At 38.0% G+C, this 21,409-nt stretch overlaps 1 protein-coding gene across 8 annotated transcripts in view; it reads left to right on the top strand.

Moving 5' to 3' along the window:
• Nucleotides 1–21,409, top strand: part of KCNMA1 (potassium calcium-activated channel subfamily M alpha 1) — a 454,315-nt gene that overhangs the window by 366,352 nt on the left and 66,554 nt on the right. The gene's annotated exons all lie outside the window — the stretch shown is intronic.

The raw sequence follows: 21,409 nt of genomic DNA, 5'->3' as shown, positions 1-21,409 counted from the left end.
GTCCACTTTACATTACAAGTCATTACAAATAAAAACACATTCCACTAATAAGATCATAATGTAGTTAGTAGATTATGCATCTGGTTGCCTTTTGACGCCATAAGTTTACTGCAATGTGTAGTCCATGTGGTGAATGACTTTGCGGTAGCTATTTTGACATTTGAACTATTTTTCCAGACACAAATGTGGTGTATATACCAATACTATGATCTTTGTTATCATTTTTATGTCTGAAGGTTGTGTCAATTAAATTGATTCTAATAGAATTTTGTAGAGATCTTGGCAGATATTTCTCTGTCTATGTGCAGGATCTATGCACCCTGAATGTCATTTTTGTCTACTTGGTTGCAGTTCTCTAAGGGGAGAGCCATTTGTAATTATTATTCCAAGTTATAGGAGTTTTTTTTTTTTATCCTTTAGAGAGCCCTGTATTAGAGTAAAATGCAGCAAGCCATTCTTGTTTATTAAGAGCAGTGACTGTGAAACTTTCCTGGATTGAGAGTTACTGCAGGCAGTGCTACTTCTATGACCTAAGAGGCTCTGTAACAGTCACTGGCACTGTTTGCATTAATACAGACTAGTACAGAGATTAAGTGGTTGGGTCCCAGCATGGGTGTTAACAGCTGCCAGTTGGGGCTAACCCTACAGATAAGTGAAATTTCTGCCATTAGCACTGTTTAGCAAGGAAAAAAAAAACAAAACACAACATAATTTGTAGGTTTACTGTGACTTTTGAATTCACTTAAGGCAGTAAAAGTAAACATTTTTGATTGTGTTGCTAGCTGGGGCAAAAACCTCCACTGCATGGTATTATCACCACCAAAAACAGTGCTGCTGGGAAACATGCTAAATCTATGCTATATTTTGAAGGATAAGTGGTATTGACTGCTTTGAGGATTTTTACCATCCTATCTTTCAAGGGCCTTTTCCCCCCTTCATCACTCCATCAAATCAGAAGAGAATTCACTCTTCCCCTTTTGACACTAGTCACCCTTGACTGTTAATAATAAGTACAAAAATCAATACTGATTCATGCTCTTTATAAACCAGCAGAAGCCTTTCTTTTTCAATTAAAAAGTATATATACGCATACAAAATTTCACTGGCATAGCTTCAACATAAATCACTGTGTTGTCTTTGCAGTGCACAGGGGTTGTATGATGCCCATCTTGACAGAGCTAGTTAACTCAAAGAATGGTGGTGAGAGTCAGCTTTTCATTAAATATGAGCAGATGTGAAATGTAGAGTGTTTGACAATTAGAAATGGCAGCAGCATGGCCCCAGAATCAAAGTGAGGTCAGATTGGTGGATCAGATTACCTCTCTTACATTCTTTAGTTGTTCTGAAAATCATTTTAAATTAGTGTCAGTGGAGCCATGATGGGTTTTGCCCTTTGTCTTTTATGCTAGGACTGTATTGTTTCCCCAGACACTCATTAAAGGTCATTATACTATTACAGGGCTTGCTTTGGTCGTGGTGCCCCAGTTGAGCTGGTTTGCTTCTACAATCACTTAATGCATTTTTCTCTCTGTCCCTTTTTTTTTTCCTTTTCTTTTCCTTTTAGTTATAAAAGCAGGCGTTTCTCTTTAAAGGTAAATAAGACTGCAGAACATTGTATGAAGCTTCTTGGAAAAAAAATAAGTAGTTTTTGCAATATTTAATATTGTAAGAATCTGATGTCAAGTAGAAAATATCAATTTACAATGATGCACATGGGATTTAGTGTTAATTGTTAAATATGTAGAGAAAGTAACACTTGCAGACTATTTTCCATTGTGAATGAGTTTCTCTTTTATAATATAAAATTGTTTGTATTTCCAGTGAATGAAAATCCTATTTTCACTAAATATAATTGCATTAAAATAGCTTTTGAGTTTATAGACAGCTGTTTGGAAAAACAAACAAAAGCAAAAGTCAACAAAGCTAACAACAACAAAAAAGGAAAAAATAAGTAAATAGATTTAGATTTTTTTTTTTTGTCTGCCCATTTTTTCACATTTTGGTAGATTGCTTTCAGATGTTGTTGGTAGATTGCTGCATAAACAGCAGTCAAATGGTCCAAGCATTTTTTCTATTGCAGATTGACGTGAATTAGAGTGTAGAGAGACACTCAGCTACTGGAAAACCTGGGGTGGCCTACAAAGTGAAATTATGTTACTAATAAGTATGGTGTTTCTGTTTAGGTCTGTGCGAAATCTTCGGTGCCATTCAAATGATTAATTGATTCAGACAGGATCTTAACCTGAAACATTTAATTTCTGTGTTTCTGCATCGCCATATGGCTGCTTTTCTGGAATGGCAAATGTTCAAGCTCCTGAAGTCTTTATGCTGTGCCCACTGCCACAGGAATTTTGATTTCCAAGTGCAGACGGAAGGACATTCTTGAAATTAGGCCCAGGCATATCTAATTCAGTTTGTAAGAAAACATGTTTTGGCATGTTCTGATATCTCTGAGAAGTATTATGTATGACTTTGGTGAATATTAGAGATCTCTAGAGCAAAAAAATAAGTAAAAGCTAATGATCACTACATTTTTAATTCAGAGATCAGCCCAAACTCCTATCCATCTTATTTGGGAAGAAAGACTGTACTAAAACAAACTCTGGATACCAAGGGGAAAGCTCAACTTTTGAGAGTTGTCTAAGCGTATATATTATCTGTAAACCAAGCCCAGTTTAGAAGTGTCTATTCCATCTACATTTCTAGTGCTATCAAGTGGTTTATACAGTACAGACAGGTTAGCTGCTGAGTCTTTCTCAAAAGTCATAAAATTATGTTCAGCAAGATTGGGGTAATATTTTGAGTATTTTGAGTGTTAAGCCAAGGCTGGTATATCATGATGAAGCTATGTCTGCCAAAGTAGCTAGAAAGCCAAGTCAAAGAATACTCTAGCTGCTTCACTGTCTTGTGCTATGCAGGACAATGCAGTCCCTGTATGTGTGTCCTTACAACATAAAGAAGCAAATTCCATGACAAGAGTTGAAGTGCCATGTCACTTAGCCAGAGATTTGATGTTGTAGTCAGTAGGAATAAACATTAGCATGATAAGCACACACATTGGTCAATATGTCTAAAATTTGTCAGTTGTACAGCTACACTTTGGCTTTTTGAAGTGAGTTGACTATGAAGTCCTGGGCTCCTAAATTACTGTCTGAAAAGACAGTATAGTCTTTACTGCTCTTAAAATGCAAGAACTTTATCACATGCTTTTGACATAGTAAGACTAACTTACTGCTTCTCCAGTCCTGCTGAGATAGCCAAGATAACAAGAAATTGTTTCTTTTATGGGTGAGCTAAGATGCAGGAAGGTCCTGTATGTGTCCTGTCAAAAGCCAGCTTTCAGTACTAGAATTTTCATTTCACCATAAAGCAACAGTGCTGTCCCGCTTACTGGATGTGTATACCTCCCTACTGTGGCAAGAGATTTTGAGGTTCCTAAACCAATTATAAATGTGATTGCTTCTACATTTTATCCGTAACACTCTTAGAATGAGAAGGTGGGGTGCTACCACTGCTCTCCAGCACCATTTCCAAGTTGTGGGAATTTCACTGTGGCCACAGAAAGGATGGAGGCTCTCTTTGGTACAAGCACTGAGCCCCCTGTGGTCACACTGTCTCCTTTCTTGTGCAAAAAGCCAATAGGACACCTTTAGTGACTTAAGGATGAAGAAACTGAAGGAATAAATAACTAATTAGGTCTGCTGGGAAAGGAGGCAGAAATGTTACCTGTCGAGGGTAGCATCCTAAGATTCTGATAATTATAATCAGCTTACTTTTGTGGAATAACCATCTCTTTATACTGGAGAATGATGGCATTATTTGTGTAGCCACTAGGTTTTTATTTAATGCAATTGATGAAAATGGACAATTAGAATAAGACATAGTACCAAATAAATTCAAATTAATTCACAACAACAAAGTAAGTCATGAAGTGCCTTTTATAACTGTCCAATAAATTCCTAGTAAGCCTGCAAACCATGTTGTGGGCAATAGATAGATTTACATGAACCTAACTCCAATTTTTTTTTCCTTTTCCTCTTTTTCGTTTTTTCTTTTTCCTTTTCTTTTTCTTTTCTCTCATCTCACAGACTTTTACTTCAGTTCCTATATAAGTCAGTAAATTTACTTGGTTCTGCATTGTGTCCCTGAGAATTTACGTGGTCTTAACATTACTGCTAAATACCTCTACAAGACTGCATGTGTGTCTTTTAAAAGTACCAAAAATAATTTAAAAATTAAAAATGAGCATGTGCATATATTTTAGAGAGTGTTTATCTTTACAGAGAAAAACAATTTTATGTAACTTAGTTTAGGTAGAAATACACTGCAGGAGAAGAGTCAGACATACCAGTGTATCATATTAATGTAGTCTGTATTGCTACTGGATAATGATGAAAATAATCTCATCTTCTTTCTTCTTCATTATTTTCTTCTCAGTATGAGCTACTGTCAAGAAAGTTGCTGTTAAGAAAACTAGCTAACCAGGTTTTGAAGCATGTAAAACTAGACAGTGGAATGATTGTAAAGGAAAATACCAAAATGGGAGATTCCATTGGGATGCTTATGTTGAAGCAACTGAAGTAAAATACTTGTACATGTGAGAGTTTGATCATATTTGTAGCCAATTCTATAACCTGTGATGATGACAAATCAGAAGCCTCGTGTATTGCTTTATGTGTGTGAATGCACTGAAACCTCTATTTTTCCTTTTCAAATACTGAATAGGAAACATTAAATATAGAAGGGGAAAGAGTAGCATGAAACGATGCGTTCTTCAATAGATGGCTTCAAGTATGTAGTTTGCCTCTAAGAGTCAAAAAATGAATCCCTTTTATTGTTGTATGTTTTAATAGAACCTGAGTGCTGCTAAAATATTTAACCTTCTTTGGGAAATAATATGAGCATATGGGTAAAAACATTGTTGCAGAAATGCAAGAGTAGAAAAAACAACAACAAACATAACAAACAACCCCCCTCAAACCAAGTTGTTCCTTGTCAGGCAGTAGAATGGTAGAAGTCACACTTGTTACCAATGGCCAGAAAATATAAATAATGGAGCACATACTTTCAGATTGATTTTTTTGATGCAGTATATACCACTACATTGACAGGGGGATGTTCTGCCCAATTCGTGATGTCTGTGACAATGAGATGCAGTCTTGCATCACGTTGTGATGGAGAGGATGAAGGATGGGGGAGAATATTAAATTTAGCAGCAAATCTTTGATGTATTGGAAAGGTGGGGAAAGGACAGATCAAAAAGTCTAGATCTAGTTCCTTTAGATCGGGTAGTGATCCTTACCAGGGTCACAGGGAAGGGACTAGTGAGTGGCTTCCTCTGATGGGGACAAGCTAGAAAAAATGCTGTCAGCATCCTGTGGAGTGAATTAAGCGGAGGGTCTTATGCAAGGTGACATGGAAATTATGTTTGCATTTTTAGTTCCTGAGTGTGGCTGGTTGTCATGAAACTCACCACGACAGTTTCTTACCACCAGGCAGCAGATTCTTCCTGTTACCTCCTTGGTGTGGGACAGATGCTAGCCGGTTAGCTCTCCATCTCTACTGTTTCTGAGCTATTTCAAGCGACAGATGCCAGAGCTGGCTCAGATTCAGCTTGAGCATTTCTGTCATAGCCCTGCCTTGAGCCCAAATTCTGACCTTTACTATATGAAATAAAGTACTTATGAACAAGCAGTGGCTTGATCCAGAACAGGCTTGGAGCAAATGTCAAGTGTCAAGTCAGACTCTTGCCTCCTTATTCCACCTGCATTAGGAACCTAGATTAGGCCCTAGACTACGGCACTGACTGCCTTAGGCTTTATGGGTCTGGAGAGACATAACTTATTAACAAAGAGTTATTAAAATTTTATCAGTTTTATAACACAATGTAAATGCCTTCTATGAATCTACATTGTATTCATTATCATTTAAAACGTTAATTAAGTCAAAGTTGCATTTAATTTAGTTTTAAATGTGCCTTTGGGAGGAAGCTTTTAGAAACAGCTGCAGGATTGAAGCTCATTGATGCTGGGAAGATGTTAGTACCACATTTCAGGAGAGGTCCCCAGAATTGATTGCCATTTTGAGTCTGAGTTAATTTATGTTGATGTTATTGGTCAAGGTCTCAAATTAATATTGAAACAATAACAGCAGAGAGCTACCAGTCCATGCTAATCACCTATACATTTTAATTTAATTCTAGAATCATAGAATCATTTATGCTGGAAAAGACCTCTAAGATCACCAGATCCAATCAGAACATTATGGAATCCCTGAGGATTGTCATGACATTTCCTTTGTTCTAACATAAAAGATTTTACTTGCACTAAATGTTCTGCTAACTCTATTCCCATATTCCTAACATTATTGTTACTCTCCAATTCAAGTAGTACATGTTGCTTCACAGCACTACAACATGGAGTGATATTTTACATTACAATAGCTTTGGAGTAGAGAAAGAGTGGGAACAAGAAATGGAAGTTGTACAGACTTTCACCTGAATGAACGAGCAGATGTGCCGTCTGACATTGTAGAAGTTTGTGTTGCTGTTTTCTTTCAGTAGCTGGCCTCTTTTCTAGAGTATGAGGACTACTCCAAAAGTAATGCCTCCTGTTATATTATGTTGGCCCACAACATCAGAGATGGATGTTGGTGGTATGGCAGTAGAAGTTGAACCTTCCCACCAATTTTCCATTACATCTTGCTGTCATGTGACAAATGGCAGTGGAGGGGCAGTCTGACAGGAAAGGGAGGATGAAGCAAAGGTGTGGAATTGAATTCCTCCATTCAGAAAAAAATGGCACCCACTGACACTCATCGATGCTTGCTGAACATTTGTGGACACCAAACAGTGGGTGTGGGCACTTTGGGGTGGTGAGTGGTGCATTTCAGCAGTGGCAACAGCAATAGTGGGTCACCTCCTCTGGAGGGGATTTTTATAAGAGCAGCATTTATGCCCTTGTTCATCACTGGCAAGAATGCATAGCTAATGGTGGTAACTACGCTGAAAAAAATGGTGTTTTGTAGCTGAGAATTTGCTCTATCAAATAGTGTTATTGTGTTCTTTGTATCTGATGTAGTTTCCATGAAAATATATAGGAGACATTGATTTTGGACCAACCTACATATATATTCAAACATTTCATTGAATATATTTTGCTTCTCACTGTCATGGATAACAAGATTTACCTTATTGATTTCTTCATTCAGTCATAATATATGCCTTTGGAGGAAAGATGAGAGAACAGGGACAGATGTCAGACTTGGTACAAGTTCTGTGGTGATAATCATAATGTAAGGATCTGCAGAGACTGGAATCAGCAATGTAATCCTTACTATTTGACAAGATCCTTCCATAAAGGGAGTCCAACTTACAGGCATCTTACACTTTGGAGAGTTTCAGGGCTCAGCAAAAGCCTTTTGTCACATTTGAAAGAATCCACAATTTGCAGTGACAGTGAAGACTCAAACCAAGGCTCTGTGATCAGGTAAGCCTAGGTTTGTCTGATATAAAATCAGTCTGAAATTCTACAAGAGCAGAAGTTGGCAGTCTTTTAACCCATGGGCACCTTTGCCATCTGCGTGTTGATTTACATCACAAGTATCCTGTGCCTCATCTCTGCACCTCAGTATACCATTATTGTATAATTCTGCCATTCTTGTAAGTCTCTACACTTACAGTTGCTTTTTTTGAGCATGGAATAATTTTAATTTTTGAATCTGATGTCCCCATGATCACTATCACATTTTTTTTTTTAACAAAGCATGGTCTTTAGGACTTTTTAGTTCTGAATAATTACTGAAAATACTATCTCCTTCTTGAATGAAAGTGCATACTCTATTTTTTTATTTGGGATTTTTAATGTTACTATGTCTAGTGTCTGATTAAGGTCTAATGCTTTTTTTTTTTTTTAATTGGTTGATTGAATTGATTTAAATGCTGCAGCTCATTCATCCACAGCTTTACTGAGATTTCTCCTTCTAAACAGATAAAAAATCTGCTGTTTTGCATCTCAATTTGAAGCTTGAGAGGGAATGCACGAATTGTATCTTTGGGCTGATATATTCAGCCTTGATACTCAAACTCTGCATATTCCTCAAGAAACATCCTGAAGTTGTCTCTCAGGTCCCACAGATTTCCTCAGCAGTATAGTTGGGTTATGCCCATGAGGGAAAAAAAAATCTGTCAAAATAGGCATTTGTTTTTAATTTGCCTTTAGCATGTGAGTCTTTTGTCTGCCCTCTTCTTTCTCCTCAGGCAGGACAAAATAAAATCCTCAGAGGTAGAGCTCCAAGCAATTTGTTTTTGGAAGATTACTTTCTTGACAGCTGTCAGTGTCCCCTGAGCACTGCATTTCTGGATCCTTTTAGTATCTGACTCTCAAAACATCTGGCAGCAGCACTATTTCCAAATACATTGACATCATGTGCCATTTTTGGTTGATACAGTTCCTTCCAGAGTAGTAACTGACCCATAAATCTTATGATAGCCAATATATCAATTCTCTGTTTATTAGAGAGAGTTCATCCTTCTCCAGTTGACTGTAGGCTTTATTGTGGAATTGGTGTGATAATTAAACAGCAATAATGGCGGTGATTTCCTGCAGAATTTACTTTATACGGTTGTTGTTATTGTGTTGGATTTTTGTTTTGTTTTGTTAGTCCTTCCTCTTTATCATGCTAACTCCTTTGTAAATGAACATCTTCTATCTTTAATCTTATACTCACAGAGTTTAAGTGGTTTCCTTGGTATAACAGTGAGCATGCCAATATTCTGCAGGACTTAGCTAGGCAACATGCACTGCTAATTCAGTGCTCTGGCAATCCTGTCAGAATTTTCCATTGCCATTTTTCCTTGCCTCTTCTTTCAGGATATTTTATGTAATAGCAGTGAGAATGCTGCTGTTAAGGCTACCTTCAATTCCTCCCTTAATATCTGTATGTGCATAATGGTTTGTAATACATGTTTAACTTTTATGAAGCTTCCTTTCTAAAGCTGTTCCTCATCATGGGAGTTGCTGTTATCAATTTAATTAGCTGGTATATTCAGTATTACTTGCTTCCTTCATAACTTGTTAGTCTGCATATTTTTATACTTTTTTACCTTCGTAGATGGTCTTACATGAAGTGCATGTGAGATAGCATGCATTTCCCTCTTAGAGTAATTCTAAATAGCTCGACCCTAACTTCAACAGGTATTTCAGTGTTTTCGGTGTAGTTTTTTTAAGTATTAGAGATGTAATTAGAGGGAATTTATTGCAATCTCTGTTTGTTTATTTACTCTGTATAGAGGTATTTTGATTCTATTTAGGTTTTATTTAAAAATGTGATCCTTACCAAATACACCCATCCTTCTGAGTACAGATCAAACTGCTGTTGTAAGCAACATTGTTATTAGTTATCACCATTGGATTTCTTAGCTTACACTTTATTCTCTACCCTTAAGAAATTGCCAGCCCTTTATTCTCCCTAACAGTGAATTTCAGCCAAACTACTGTATGCTTTGGCAGAGATGAGAATATTAATTATTTTGCAGGTTCTTTTGAAGATACAGTCAGAGGTAGACATCATATATCCTTTAAAATATGTATATATGTATTTCCTCTTCTTTGTTTTGAGGAGCTTGTTAAAGACATTAAGATCAGAGGCAACCTGAGCTGCAGCGACCACTGTAATCTTGAGGAATGTGGGCCTGGCATAGAGTGGAGTCAGGACCCTGAACAAGAGGAGAGTGAACGTGAGGCTGTTTAAGGAATTGTTGGAAGACATCTCCTGGGAAGCTGTCCTTAGAGACAAAGGAGTGGAGCAAAACTGACTACTCCTTATGGATGCCTTTCTGACAGTGCAAGAGCTCTCCATCCTTCAGAATAAGAAAGCAGGCAGAGGAGGCAGCCAACCAACATGGCTTGACAAGGACCTTCTGATCAAACTGAAGGAAAAAATGGGTGTGTGCAGGCAGTGGAAACAGGACGTGTCACCTGAGATGAATACAGGGATGCTGTCCAGACATGCAGAGATAGGATTAGGAAAGCCAAGGCACAGATAGAATGGAGCTTGGAGACGGATGTTAAAAACTACAAGAAGGAGTTCTAACTGTACATTGGTCAGAAGAGACAGGCCAAAGAGAGCGTACCTCCTCTGATAAATGAGAAAGGAGAACTGGTACAACAGGTATGGAGAAGGCTGAGATACTCAATGAATTCCTTGCCTCAGTCTTTACTGTCAGCCAGGATTCTCATATTTTTCACATCCCTGAATCTCACATTCCTGACCCTCTTGGTGGGAACTGGGGGAGCAAACCCCTCCCCACTCTGTAAGGGCAGAGCAAGTCTGAGTCCACATCATGAGACTTAATGTGTGCAAGTCTATGGGGCCAGATGACATGCATCCCAGGGTCTTAAGAGAGCTGGCTGATGTGGTTACTGAGCTGCTCTCCATCATATTTGAGCAGTCATGGCTGTCAGGTGAAGTCCCCAGTGACTGGAAAAAGGGAAACATCACTCCCATTTATAAAAAAGGGAGGAAGGAGGACCAAGGAAACTACAGACCAGTGAGCCTCATCTCTGTGCCTGGGAAGATCATTGAACAAATCCTCCTGGAAGACATGTTAAGGCACATAAGGGATGAGCAGGTGATGCGAGACAGCCAATGTGACTTCACCAAGGGAAGGTCATACCTGACCAATTTAGTGGCCTTCTGTGATGGAGTGATTGTATCAATGGACAAAGGGAAGGCAACTGATGTCATCTACCTGGACTTCTTCAAGGCCTTTGACATGGTTCCCTACCACATCCTTATATCTAAATTGGAGATATGTGGATTTGAAGGGTGGGTTATTCAGTGAATAAGGAATTGGTTGAGAAGTCAGAGCCAGAGGGTTGATCAATGGCTCTATGTCCAGTTGGAGGTTTGTGATGAGTGCTGTCCTCCAGGGATCTGTCCTGGGACCAGTACTCTTTAAAACCCTTATCAATGACATAGATGATAGTATTGAGTGTACCTTCAGTAAGTTTGCTGATGACACCAAGCTGAGTGTTGCAGCTGATACAGCAGAAGGAAGGGATGCCATCCAGATGGACCTTGTTTAACTTGAAAGATGGGCCCATGTGAACTTAATGAGTTTCAACAAAACAAAGTTTAAGATTTTGTGCTTGTGTTGGGGTCATTCCATGTATGTATTCAGACTGGGACAAGAACTCCTTGAGAGTAGGACTGCTGAGAAGGACTTAGGGGTCTTGGTTGATGAAAAGCTTAACATGAGCCAGCAGTGTGTGCTTGCAGCCCAGAAAGCCAACAGTATTCTGGGCTACATCAGAAGAAGGGTGGCCAGCAGGATGACGAAGGTGATTGTCGCTCTCTACTCTGCCCTCATGAGGCCCCATCTAGAGTACTGCATCCAGGCCTGGGGCCCCTGATGCTGTAAAGTTGTTGAGCTTTTGGAGAGGGTCCAGAGGAGGGCCATGAAGATCAGAGGGCTGGAGCACCTTTCCTATGAAGACAGGATTAAGGAGTTGAGCTTGTTCAGTCTGGAGAAGAGAAGGCTGCAGGGAGGCCTCATTACAGCCTTCCAGTATTTAAAAGGAGATTATCAACCGGAGGGAAAACAACTTTTTACACGAGTAAACAGTGATAGGATGAGGGGGAATAGTTTTAAACTACAGGAGGGAAGATTTAGATTAGATATCAGGGGGAAGTTTTTCACTGAGGGGGTGATGAGGTGCTGGAACAGGTTGCCCAGGGAGACTGTGGATGCCCCATCCCTGGAGGTGTTCAAGGCCAGGTTGGATGGGGCCCTGGGCAACCTGATCTAGTACTTGATCTATCAGTTGGCAACCTTGCCTGTGGCAGGGGAGTTGGAACTTGATGATCCTTGAGGTGCCTTCCAACCCAAGCCGTTCTATAATTCTATGGTTCAATGATTCTATGAACCTTCTGCAATTCCTCGAACCCAGACAAGCCATCAAGTCTGACCACTATATTGCAACGCTGACTAAGCTGAAGGCTCCAACTTCTGGAGTTAGGCCAGAGAAGAAGGCAGCGTTTCGCTTGCAACTTGATAATGCCAGGCCCCATCCTAGTTTGAAGACCATGAAGCTCATTGCTAATCGTAGCTGGACTATCCCATCACATCCACTGTATAGTCTGGATTTGGTGCCTTCTGACTTCCATCTGTTCAGGCTGATGAACCCTTATTCACGAGGGTGGATATTGTTCACGAGGGTGGATAGCGATAGGACAAGGGGGAATGGTTTTAAACTGAGACGGGAGATTTAGGTTAGATATTAGGAGGAAGTTTTTCACTCAGAGGGTGGTGACGCACTGGAGCAGGTTGCCCGAGGAAGTTGTGGATGCCCCGTCCCTGGAGGTATTCAAGGCCAGGCTGGATGTGGCTCTGGGCAGCCTGGTCTAGTGGTAGGCAACCCTGCACTCAGCAGGGGGGTTGAAACTCGATGATCTTTGAGGTCCTTTTCAACTGAGGCCATTCTATGATTCTATGAAAGATGGAGTGCATGGGCAACATTTTCCACAGCTGCTGCGAAACAGTGGGTCACCTTCGCTGGTGCAGATTTTTGTAAGTGCAGCATGCAGGCTCTTGTTCATTGCTGGCAAAAATGCTAATGATGGTGGCTATGTTGAAAAATGGTATTTTGTTGCTGAGAATTTATTCCATCAACTAGTGTTACTGTGTTCTTTGCATCTGTTGTAGTTTTTATGGGAGTAAATGGAGGCATTACTTTTGGAGCAACCTACGTATATTCCACTTCTATTTCAGATCTTGCCATTTTTTTCTATTATTTTATAGTTTTAATATTAGGTAGGTGTATCTTATGTATCATTATATTGATATATTTACCATTCGATAATGGATTTTTTTTTAGATACATTTGTTCAGAGATAAACAGAGCTTTACAACACTGAAGTAAAGTAATTCCTAAGCATTTCCTAAAATAGGGAGCATTAAGGGAAAAAAAAATGGTTTCTTAGTGTCATGGACAGTATTAAACTTTAATAAGTAAGTGATAAAAACATCATATATAACAACAGGCTTTTAATACAATAGGTTGAATCCATTTGATTAATTTGGATGTTTACCCTGTGACTTACAGTACTTTGCATATGAGAATTGGTTTGTCAGCTATTAACGTTCCCCATTTTTATGAAAGCCGTACTTCCATTAATGGAGTATTGTTAAACTCCAACTAGTGTGCTAAAAATCTGTCTTCTGGTAATACAATGCCTATTTATAACAGCTGCTAAGAAATGCTGTTCTACGCTTGTTCCTAGATTTGAGGAGAGAAAACTCAATATAACCAGCAGATGGTGCTGTGAGCTCAGAAATAAGTAGCAGTGACAACACCTCTAATAACTTTTTTTTTTTTTAAGAAATAATATTATGTAAAGAAAAAAAGGTATTTATACTATTTCATATGGTTTGCATCCATTGTTTATGTGTGTTCCTGAATAGGTATATACAGTGTAAACATACGCATATAAAGCCAGCTTCTACATAAGCATGCACAGCATTTTTATACTTAGTTAAACATGTGAAAATGATATTATGAGCTTACAGGTAACAGTAGTGTGAGGATATCCATCCCAAAGGAATATTACAGCTGAACCTGAAAGAGTCTTGGGGATCACTGAGCCTGATCCTATTAACATTTAATAAATTGAAGTTTTTCCACTGATGTGGATAAAAGTCAGATAAGGCTGACGATAAGAAAGGCAGAGTTAAATGTCAGGATTTCAGTTCTTCTTGTTCAGAGACAAAAGCACTTCTACACCCTTTTGTATAGGGTAAACAACTTCCAGAAGGGAAAAGAAATTCAATGGTAGCTATTTATAAGGGAACAAAAATCTAATTTACCAGTGGCAAATTAACCTCTTATTAAAACAAAGACAAAGTCCACTGACACACAACAGGAACAAAAACCACCTAAGCAATTTCCCCTAAATTGTGTATTTCAGAACTAAGACAAGTCACCAGGAAGCAGAGGAAGAATTCAAGAAATCTTAGAAGTTAAGAATATGGTCCCCTATCTTTATAAGAAGTTTATGCAAATCTCTCCTTCACTCAGCAGTACTGTGCTGACAGGGAAGTGGGCAAGGGGACCTCGTATCTTTTTTCAGGAACTGAGTTGATGAAAACATCTTGATCAAAAATGTATTTTTTAACTTGTCATGAGCAGGCTAGTGAAAAGTTATTTCAGTTTAAAATTTCAGGATATGTAAGTTGGAGTCACAGTGGAAATGTGTATATTTAAGATGTAGAGATAAACTGGCACTTTGAACTGGATAGCAAAGTAATAGTTCTAATTAAATATCTGCATGGTGAAATCTACACTTCCTGAAGCTCTCAGGAAGGAAAGAGTTGCAACAAGACCTTGTTCAGATTTGTAGAGTAAGCAAGCATATAACTATTCCTTTTCTATGCACTCTCTCATGCTGTGGAATACCATCTCTGCAGTAAATACAGGATTTCTAATCCCAAAGAGCAGTCTGATCAGCAGGGTCTCCTATGCTCCTTTTTTTTTTTTTTTTTTCCCCTCACTACGTTATTTCTGTCCGTTGAATATTTTCCCGCTGAATATAGTTGAGTTGATGGAAATTGTAAATAGATGCAATGTTGGTGTTTGGAATTCTGATTTTCTTTATAAAAGGGGCTAAAACTTCTGGATTTAGTGGTGGCTAAATGCTACCCCCCAAGTAGAACTGGAAACTTCTACTTAGTAGCAACAGGACAGATTCCTCCCACAGTTTGGCAGAAGGACATAATTACAGCCTACCTCTGCTCTTGCTTCAACTTCAACTGTGTCCTTCACCCATGATGTCAAAATCCTCTCTGAGGCAGTACACCAACTTACACGAGACAAGGATAGTTGATGACAATGCACTGAATTTAGAACTATGGGTGTGGGAAATGTTAACACCAGAGTTTGCTGTGTGATACCACTCTAATCAAAGTTCCTCCAGAGCATGCCTTTTGCCTTTGCGTGTCATGCCTTGGGGAATGGTCCAACCACTCATAATGAAATCAGTATCCTTTAATGGACACTGTGTTCTTTTTGTTCGGTTGTTTTGTTTGTTTGCTTTATAAGGAAAGAAAAAAAGATGCCTTTAAAGAAAAAAAAAGATGTTGCAGTTATTTGATGTGAAAGAAATGTAGCATCATGTCTAATTAAAACAAAACAACAAAACAAACAAAACACTGATAGCAATATACTCTTATCACGTGCATGCATGTTGTATGTTTTTATGAAATGTATTCTCCAAACAGCAATAGCAACCTCAAGCTATGCTGGGCAGATATGTGAAAATGAGTGATTATCAGCAACATTTTCAGATAATTTAGCCACTTGAGTCTTAGCAAGAGCTATGAATGAAGAATACTTTAAAGAGGACACTGACTGTAAGCAAGAAACCACAGGCTGTGTAACAGATCAGTAGTAGAACTAAATTTGAAGTCAGTAGATTCCCAGTCCTCTGCTTGTAGCCATGGAGCCATCAGATATTCTATTAAAAAGTCAAAAGGTGGCTTTGACCAATCTTTTTATACTTTCCTTCTGCCTGATGCAGCAGCTGGAGCTGTAAAATTGGAGTTCCTGGCTAGTTGTGACAGGGTAGGGCACACAAGGGTCTGAACAGTGTTTGTTTCAGACACAGGGATAACATTTTGCAGTTGCTCCTCCTCAGTGTTCAGACAGCAGAACAGCTTGTCAAAAATGGAATAAAAGAATTTTAAATTTAACTGGGAGAACATTTATACCCACAATACCTGATGAGTTTCCTTATTCTTCAGGGTGCACTCTCAGAAGACAACATCAATTGCTTTCAGTTTGATGTTTGTTTGGAAAACAGATCCCCATGAACACAGACTAAGTTCTGTTTTAACTCCTGCAGTACAGGCACATCTCTTTCTTCACCCCTGTCCCAAATAGTATTCTGTATGGTTGCGAAATGTGAAGTCAATTGGATAATTAAATGGACAGAGCAAAAGAAGTGATTTTTAAAAGATTTTTCTTAATTTTTTTTTTTTTTTAATTTGGGTGACTTTTAATTTGAGAGTTTGCCAATGACAATGTAATGGCTTCCATAAACAATTGCAGAATGTGCCGTAAATTGAGACAGTGATGGAGAATGGAGAATCTAAAAATCAAGAAAAATGTGTAAGAGAATACTAAAACTGGAAAGAGAAAAAATGGTCAGAGTTCAGTGGAATTATGACTTAGTCTAAGTTAGGATTTAATTAGAAATAAAATAAAGCAGCTTTTTTTCCTACTGTGCACACTCCTAGGAGGAAAAGGAAGATGGTTTTTACATGCAAACAATATCACTCTTCATATATACTTCTCTATAGGAACAATAAGCCAGGCCCATGAAATTTGAAGCCTTTCTTCTCTGAAGTGTCCAAGCCAATTGTGAAACACTATATAGATGGGAAGTACTTTCTTCCTGTCCCATTTTATTGACTTTCACCCTGAAGCATGAGATGTGAATAACTCCTGATCTAAAGTCCACTGAAGCTAATATAAGTGGATAAATTCTCTGACTTCAGTGGACCTTAGATCAGCCGCAATTTGAACACCCTTAAATGGAGTCTTCAGTTGGTGAAGTCATAGTAATAGAGAAATGGTAACAACTGGTACCTCTGGAAAACGGTATCTATACTCTTGAATTAAACTGGAAGAGCAAAGAGAAATCAAAGTTCTACATTAACCTTAAGGGGTTGCTCTACCCTTAGAAATAAATTAAAGGCTGTAATAAAAACATACATAGCCTGAACTTTTCTCACCAAAAGATTCAAGTTGAAAGTTTGCAGGGCTTGCAAACACCTCTGCAGTTTATCTTTCATTCTGTATACTTGTGTGACCCTAAAAGCTCAGGAACTTTAACTTACTTTGCAAGGTTTAGCAAAATATCAAAGCAGCCATCTAGAATGCATAGCTACCTCCATCCTAGCAGCAGTCTGCATTTTGTCTTAAATATCTTTTTACAACATTCAGGGAAAAGCAAAGATGAGAAAGAAATCTATAGCTGTTTCAATCTGTTTTGTATAATGAGAATTAAGTAAGACTGAAAGAGACTCTACTATTAATACAAAATTTAATCATCAGATTAAAAAAAAAAGGAGAAAACCAACACACACACACACACAAAAACAACCAAAAAACAAAGACCAGAGTAGAGCAATTCATTTGGCATTTTATCAATGTTACATACATCTAGCCAAAAGGTACAAGCCTGGGACAACAAAAACAAAAAATTAATAATAAAAACAAGATGCTTTATTGGTCTGCACTGTTTCAAAGAGAATGTCTTGTGTAAGCACCATTCAGTATTCATAAAATGTTCTGAAATGATGCATCCTTTTCATTCTTGGATCTTGATGTTTTCTTACCTGCTTCAGATGGCTCACTCTGCAGCTACAAGTCAGTGAGTTTCACCCACTTTTCTCATGGTACTAGAATGTACAGACATGCAGCATATCTGTTTCTCTTGTATGAAAAGGAAAACAAAACAAAGCAATGTAATGAAGTTCCCTGAGTTGGCAGTGTATACAGAAACCAGAAAAGCAATTCTCTTTCATTTGAACTACCTTTTCAGACACCAAACACTGCTCTGTGATTTCTAAAATTAATGTTCTTGTATCTCGTCAAGCACCACTGCGCTGTAGTTTCTAGTCAAGCATTTCATTATATCTGTTACCACAACAAAAAACAAATCCAGTAGTAATTATAAATCTATTTCAAAAGCAACTCATTGTTATAAAGTGCTTTTTAAAGGGGATTAATAATAATATTATTATCAGATTAAACCATATTTCGATACTCTGCAAAAATCCAACCCAAACTGATGAGGCAAATTTTCTTTTCTGAAGCTACCTTTGATAAGAAATGCATTACAAACTCATCAGTTTAACTTCCTGTTAACAAAGAGACAGCAGCCGTCTGGATTATTCTAGATCCGCAGTGAAACTGCCACACTGTGTATGCTCAAACTAAAGCTGTGCAAGTTTGACAAGGGGCAGATGAATCCAGGAGTTATTGTGCAGGGGTTTAAGTCTATGCGGCAGCTGACGGTTGAAATAATCATCTATACATCGCTCTGAGCTAGCTGGGGAAAGGTTGAAGCTGTATATTTTCAACATATCTAGCCTAATGGTTAATCTGTTGTCTTGTTCAGGGGGTGCTGGGTGGAATCACAGCAATAGCTGACAGTTTGGAGAAATTGCTGTGGGTATTTTCAGTTGCCTGATTCACAAAGTGGTAGGTAGCAAAGTCTAAACAGGCTTGTCATTGAAAGAGGGAAGTCATGCTCGCTGTCGCTCCCATTGAAAGATCTCTGGTAGCCAAAAGCTCAATCAGCATATTGATTATTTGCATTGAGTAATACAGAGCTGCAGCTCATCTTCACCCACCAAGTGAAAGCTGGGCTTTGTGGAAGACGAGACAAGCCAGATTGCAGAGCAGTGATTGCTCCTTTGGAGGGCAGCTGGGAGGATGCTTAGGAGAAGGAACAGTGATGTTGTGGGGAGGGAGGAGAAATAAAATCTTTTTTCAAATTGGACGATGGTCCAATAGTTAAAAGCACTCTCTGTGCTTCTAGTGCTGGATCTGGCGTATCTACACAGGGACATGGCATTACTCACTGCAGAGATTAAGAGCATACAGTATGAATTAGACTGAAGCAAAAATGAAGTATCTACTAGTGACAGCTCTGGCTGATGGCTGACTATGAAGGAAAACACTGTGTTAGTGTCTGGCGAAAGCAGTGCTGAAAGCCCAGCAGCTGATAAAGCTGGGGGAGGAATGGAGTGGTGGGTATTGGTGGTGGTTGTTTAGAATGTCTGGTTTTGGTCGGGATGTTTTTTCTCCTTTAAAACACATTTTCATCTTCCCTTCCAGGCAAATCATACTGAAGCCAGTTTCAGCCATTTTGTTGAAAGCACTGCACTGGTACTCTGCCTTGTTACATTTAAATTAAAGCTCAGCCTGGTTTTAAGTTGTGGCAAGTGTATGCTCACAAAGAATAAATAGAGATTGCCATAGGCATTAGATTAACTGCATTGGTTGTTTTAAAAATGTTCAGGGAGTTCCAGATTGCATTTCAAATTATCTTCATTAGAATAAATAAAACATATAGAAATAGAAACAGTCATGATTCCCTAATGCATTCTGTAGGCAAGCATATATTCATTGAGCTTAAAAAGGAATTCTTGAGGGTCAGGGGAAAGGGTAGGAATGTATGCAGCTTCAGACTACCTTTAGCTAAATCCTATTCATATCTCACATTTTAAAGGCATTACTTTTTACCAGTTTAATGTTGACAGATATTTTTATCAAGTTCTGCACAATATTTTCCAAAATACCTTGAATGTTCACCTAGAGTACAGTTAGAAATACTACAGAAAACAGGAAATTTCTTAAATTACTACTCTTATCTACTTCCTTATTGTTTGCTATTCTCAGTAAGCTATTCATTTGCTCTTAAAATGACCAATAAATGCCATGATTCTTAATTGAAAATAATAGTGCCTTTTGGGTATACAGTGAGTGTCCTGAATAGTTCTTACAGACTTTGGAAACATGTACAATGCAGGCAGAACACTCATCCTGTAACTGTTTTCCTTGAAAATAATTGCGTATACCATATTAGATAAAGAAAATCTAATTTAACTGTGACAAGAAAATAGTTCTTTTTCAGTAGGCTTGCTGATGCTAAACTCATCGCATACTTGGAAGTGGACCCTCATGGATATGGAACTTCTGGTTTAAAATTGCACAGTGGTATAACAGATTACCCCAATCCAAACAGTATGGTTGCCAAACCTCATGAGGCAGTGACAGTCTGTAAGGATGTATTCAGTTCCATTTAATTAAGAGAAATCTCTGCTTTGCAAATATGTTTTCCATGGAATTGAGCCCACATAGCAGTGCAAGAATGAAATCAGATTTTTAAGAAACTATTCATAGAAGTAAAATGCTTTTGCTGAACACCAGAATATTTTTTTAAATGTAAATGTTTTAAGTTCTGCACATTGTATTATGTGCCTGAGAAGTGACAACGCTGGCTTATATTTCTCTCGTAGTTATACAATACTCCTTAATCTGAGAACACAGTTATATTAGTGTTCAATATTGCAACTCTGTGCTTACACATGTATTTCCATGTGTATCCTGATGTGTTTGACACAGGCTATTTAGAATAAAATCAACCAATTTTACTCTCCAAAGGTTAAAAATACGTAATTGCATTTGAGGAATGGAGAATGCACACAATCTTGGGAAAGCTTGCTTATATCTGCTTGGAATATGCCATAAGATACACTGCAATGGAAGTTTAGTGCTTGATAATTAGATCTCACATGTGAAATGATTACGTATTGAATTCCAAAAATGAGTGTAAAAAGATGATGTTTCTTAAACAATTCTTAAACAATTGGAGAGGAGATAAACATTATTAATGGGTTTTGGTCTTCTTCCACTGTTTGTAAAGATGCTGGATGCAGGCAAGTAGATACATAAAGAATATTTTCATTGTTAGTCTGTAGTTTAAAAATAGAACGGAATGTATATGTTTTAAATTGTACAAATACATGCTTGGCCAGTGGGTTATGTAGGGAGATAGGTCTCTGCAGATACATTTTATCACTTGAAAATTGTTTCAGTGGAGGGATACCAAAGATAGAAGTACAAGAAAGTACTACAAGAAGTACAAAAAGCAGTGAATCCAAGGTAAGACTGATAATTTTCAGGATGTATTTCCAATACGATAAGCACCATTTTTTGTGGAAGTTTTGCTAATAAGATACATGCTCTCCTCCAATGATTTTAAATCCATCTGAACTCTCATGAGTATGCATTCTTATTACTATATATTGAATGTTGCTATTATTTGCAAAGAGCAGACTAACACCAAGTTAGACTCTGGTTCTGTTCTTACTGATTTTCTTCTCCATATCACTCAGAGTAGTGGCAAGCAGAGATCATTGAATGGGAATGGATAGATTGTTACTGAATACTTGAATCTAGTTAAAGAGTACATTCAGGTAACTCCTATAATTCGTATATAATTACATTTTGGTGACAGAGGTGGATTTTGTGCTTGAATACAAATGGCAAGCATGCGGATGCTATTTATGTGTATGCCCATTTTACAGATAATGTTTCTATCTGATAGTAAACTACCCAAAAAAGTCAAAATCCACGCCAACCTGCTTAAATAATTTTGAGCTGATGTCTATTCAAAGTTATCCATGGAAACTTAAAGGCAATTCAAACATATGCAAATAATGCTGCAAGAGTATCAGTCCATAAACTATTCCCTACTTAACCTCCTTTCCTCTTAATACGTAACAAAATAGAAGATCTTACAGGCTCAGTAGTATACCTTCTTCTCAATAATATAC

Source organism: Numida meleagris, chromosome 5, assembly GCF_002078875.1.
Source record: "Numida meleagris isolate 19003 breed g44 Domestic line chromosome 5, NumMel1.0, whole genome shotgun sequence".
Lineage (NCBI taxonomy): Eukaryota > Metazoa > Chordata > Aves > Galliformes > Numididae > Numida > Numida meleagris.
This window is presented reverse-complemented; position numbering and strand designations above follow the sequence as displayed.